At 54.9% G+C, this 4684-nt stretch overlaps 1 protein-coding gene across 1 annotated transcript in view; it reads left to right on the plus strand.

The window, feature by feature from the left end:
* Positions 1-4684, plus strand: part of GLP1R (glucagon like peptide 1 receptor) — a 33134-nt gene that overhangs the window by 730 nt on the left and 27720 nt on the right. The gene's annotated exons all lie outside the window — the stretch shown is intronic.

The raw sequence follows: 4684 nt of genomic DNA on the forward strand, positions 1-4684 counted from the left end.
CCCCCCCCCCCGCCCCTGCGGCAAAACATGTAGGAGGCTCCCTGCTCCTCTAGAAGCAGCGGTCCCCCTCGCACACTTGTCTGACCCCCCATTCTGACTAACCTGGTTGACAACATATACCAGAAAGCATACCGGGACACTCAGAGACACCTTGGTCCCCTGGATGTCACTGGCCAGTGGACCACAGATGGACCCCTGCAGCCCCTCTCTGCAGCCCTCACTGCCCTCCCTGCCTTTCCTGTTTCCAGGCTCCTAGGCTGGGGGCTGTAGCCAGCCTGCTGGTGGAGTGGGGAGTTGTCTGAAGATGTTGTGAGATGCTAGAGTGGAGAAGAGATGCAGGCTTGGATGGCCTGTGTGGTGTCAAGGGAACTATCTCTTCCTCCTGCCTCCCGTTCCTACCCCTAGACCTAAAGAACTGACAGCTTTGGGGAGTGGACCTGTACAGGCCTTGAAATTTGTCCCAGCACAGGTGGGGGGGAATGCACGAAGAGGGGCCATTGAGGCTGATTCCAGCCCGACTGAGAATCCAGCTGTGGACAATGTGCCAGCCCATTTTCGCCCCCCCCCCCCAAAGTCCTTTCCAGACTCATTCCCTGCCTCTCCCTGTCCCCAGCCCAACTACTGGCCCTAGCCTCAGGAGACACTCCCGCTTCCCCAGCACCTTCCCCCAATCCCTCAGCCAGGTCTTGACTTCCCTGGTGTTCTTGGCATCTTTCAGGAGCCAGGACTGCAGACACATTAGCATGACCACCTCTCTGGTTCACCTTTACTGCCTTGGGGCTGGGACTGGGTGGAAGTGGAAGGCCCTGCTGCCTCCTCCCATCCTGCTCTGGGCCGGCTTTGCAGACCTGGTTTGAATTAAGGGAAGAGGAAAAGTTTTGGAGGCTGCCTGTCTTCTCCCCAAAGTTCCTTTTGCCAGAGGAATTGGGCTCTTTGAACCTGCCCTTACTTCTGATCCCCTTACTCCTCAGCCCTGGGCCTGTGCAAAAGCCGACTATCCTGGACTAACAGGCCTGGGAGGGCAGAGCAGGGCAGGAGGAGCCAGGCTCTGAGCGAGGGGGTGGAGCTTTCAGGGGATGCTCTTGTTGGGGGGTGCTCTGAGCATCCCTGGCCACCACAGAGATCTGAGCAAAGGGGCTTTGAGGTTAGACTACTGTCCTTGTGACACAACCTCATGCCCGTGTACAAGACGCTAAAAATGGGTGAATTTTGCATTCTCTTTTCTGCTCATGAGGTCAGCAAGACTAGATTTACTCCCTCCATGGCACCAACGGGGGACAAAAGCTCAGAAAAGGAGCATTCCTGTGCAAGATGATCCTGTCATTCAGGAACAGAGAGAAAGGGGTGAGGGGCTGGGCTGGTGCCTGCTACCTGCTTCCCAGAGTGAGCTGTTCACTGTCAGGTCTGGCTAGGCTGGAAGCGGCAGGAGGATGGCCGAATTGACCTCTGAAGAAGGGGGCCTAGGCCACTCCTTCACTGTGGCTGAAAGGATCACCCCCCTCCCCTATTCCTTACCTCCCCAGGAACCCTGTGAGGAAGCTGGTCTCTGAGGAGACAGGCAAGCCTCTGACACCCAAAATTAGAACCAGCCAAACCTGGGTTCAAATCTCAGGTCTGCTCTTAGCTGGTGATCTTGGGTAGGACAACAACCTTCCCGAACCTCAGTGTCCTCGTCTGTACACAGGAATCACAGCCTCTACCACAGAAAGTTAGGGCGAGGGTTGAGACACTGGAACTCTGAAATGGCAGCCTTAGGCGCGTGGGGGAACGGACGCATTTGTCCTCCAGAATCTGAAAGCCTTCTTCAGGGCAGACTAGGGCTTGGAGAGGGGCTGTGGGAGGCTCTAGTGAAGGGCGGAGGGAGTCCGGGGCACACGGCGGTCAGCGTGGACTTTGTTCTGAGCTGGGCTCCCTCCCGGACATGGATCCCAGGTAGGGGCCGGGACAGGAGCCACCAAGAAACCACATCCTGCCCTCCAATTCCTTTCTCTGAGGAAAAACAGGCCCTTCCTTAGCTGAAGCCTGGCTCTAAGCAGATTCCCCTGTGTGTGGGGGGGGTGTGTGTGATAGACACAGAGATAGAGACAGGTAGAGAGACACAGAGAGAGACCAGGGGGAGGAGGTGTGGGTTTTATGAGCCCCCGTCTCTCTGTGGGTTTGTATGTGACCCCGTGTGTGGCGGTCTGCTGGTGTGCGGGTCACTGTGTATGAAACATCTCAGCATGTAATTGTGTGTCCAACAGTGTCTATGTGTTTGCAACCCCATGTGTGATACTGTGTCTATGGGAAGGTCTGTGTGTGTGTGTGAGAGAGAGATTTTTGTGTAAATGGGTGTCCGCCAGTATGTGCCAGCATGTGGGTGAGAGATAGCGTGCTTATGACAGAATGCGTGTTTCCCTGCGTACATGTGTGTGACAGTGTGAGTTGAGTTTATGTCCGTCAAGGAGTGTATGCGTGCATGCGTGCGCGTTGGGGGCAATGTGTCAGCATGTGAGTGTGTACCTGACTGTGTGTGTGGGGGGGGGAGACTGTCATGTCTCAGTATGTAAGCATGTGCTCAATGGCGTGTGTGATAATGTGTGTGACAGTATATCCGTGTGAGGGTTCCCGAGCATTTGACACTGTGTGTCAGTTTTCCTTTCCCTGCCCTCTGCTCACATATCTGGAGCCCTTAAGAAAAAAAATAATGAGGGGCGCCTGGGTGGCACAGCGGTTAAGCGTCTGCCTTCGGCTCAGGGCGTGATCCCGGCGTTACGGGATCGAGCCCCACATCAGGCTCCTCCGCTATGAGCCTGCTTCTTCCTCTCCCACTCCCCCTGCTTGTGTTTCCTCTCTCGCTGGCTGTCTCTCTCTCTGTCAAATAAATAAATAAAATCTTTAAAAAAAAAAAAAAAGAAAAAAAATAATGAGGTCAAAGAGCCAAGGTTCTGGCAGCCCCACCCTTCCTGGGCACAGGGGCCAGGGTGCTGGTTTGGGCTCTGGGACGGGGGCGGAGAGGAGGGAGGCTGGGGAAGATAGGGGCTGCATCAGTTGGGCGGTCCCAGAGTTGTCTCTGGAGCTCTCTTTCTCCTCTAGGGTCCTCTCCCATTTTTCCCACCTCAGTGGCCCAGAGAGGCCAAGGTCTTGTTCCTCCTTCCCTCAATCAAAAAGGTTTCCAGAAAAGGAAAGAACTTATTTGCACTGAGAAATAAAGCTGGAAGAGGAATTTTTTAGGCTGGCAGCCAGTCTTTGGAGACGGAGGGCCTTCCCGGGATATTGGAAAGCCTGTCACCTCAAGAGCAACGGCAGCATCTGTGTCCTTCCCTGTCCACTTTTCCTTCTAACGCTGCCGGCCGGGACAGGGCTGGATAATTCATAGATGTTCACCCACTTTATGTTTCTGGATCTGTACAGGAGCTCTTTGGGAAGAGTAATAGGCCCATTTTACAGATGAGGAAACTGAGGCCCCAAAGGGTTATAGCGCATCCTATCAATCCCACATTAACAGCCAGAACCGGGATTTTAAAGCCAGGACTTGTGGCTCTCTGTCCAGTGCTCTCTCCAGCACACCACTCCCCCCTGGCATCCTTTTTCTCACCTCCTGCTTCCTCCTGAAACTCCTGAATCTGAGAGATGCCTCTCCTTATTATAACCTCCACCCCAGCATTGTCTCCATTTTATCCCCTCATCCCCTTCAGAGAGATCTCACAAAGTCCCGATTCTAAAACCTTCCAACCTGCCCTCACACAGCCCCACAGCCCCCACCGCTGCCTTCTTCTCTGGGCCAACAGCGTTGTCTCCACCACTGCGTCCTTCTCATCACCAGCACCCGCAGCTCCACCCCATCAGTCTCGGAGCGGGGATTCATGCCATAGGAGGATGAAATGGGGCTGGGGGCTGGGGGACAGGGCCTGCCCCTCCTCATGGCCCCTACCCACGGGAATGGGGTCCTGCTCATCACCACGTGGATTTGCTGCTGGAAGCTGCCACACACTAAGCAGAATGATTGGTCCTTGGCATGAGAATATGTTCGTTTCCTCCTGGGAATTTGTTGGTCCTAGAAGTGAGGGAGGGGTAGTGCCCACGTCCCCAGGAGGCCGGGCTGCCCTGTCCACTCTGTCCTCTCCCTTGTCCTGTAAACAGCAGAAGTCCTAAGAAGGGCTGCATTTGGCTGCACATTTTCCATGTGCCAGGGGCCCTTCTAAGCATTAGCTCACTTAAATCTCATGACAGTCCTGGGGGAGGGGACAGGTAGGGACTATTATCATTCCCATTTTGCACATGTGTAAGCCGAGCCTAGAAGTTAAAACTCTTACACAAGGTAACAAACTTCATTTGTGGGGGAGTCAGGGTCGGGCCCAGATCTGAGCCCAAAGCCAGGGCTGTCCACCCTGCAAGGTGTTACTGTGTTCACCTGAGCACTTGGGCCCTGCTTACTGGTGGTCTCCAGCCTTGTCCCAGACCAGAGACTCAGATCTATCCCAGTCCTGGCCACTGCTCTCTCCCTGGCCCAGAAATCCCTCCAGAACACCAGTCCAAAGCCTTTTCCTGCTGGCAGGAGCATCAGTGTTCCCACCTCTGCATCTTGGTCCCTGCTGGGACATTTTGCTGAAATTTCCACCCTCCACTCTTGCCAGCCCAGCCTCTCCCCCAGCTCACAGTCCCCAGAGTCCCTTAGGGCTGAATCTATACTGAGCCTGGCCCC

Source organism: Ursus maritimus, unplaced genomic scaffold, assembly GCF_017311325.1.
Source record: "Ursus maritimus isolate PB19 unplaced genomic scaffold, ASM1731132v1 scaffold_30, whole genome shotgun sequence".
In the NCBI taxonomy this organism is placed as follows: Eukaryota; Metazoa; Chordata; class Mammalia; order Carnivora; family Ursidae; genus Ursus; species Ursus maritimus.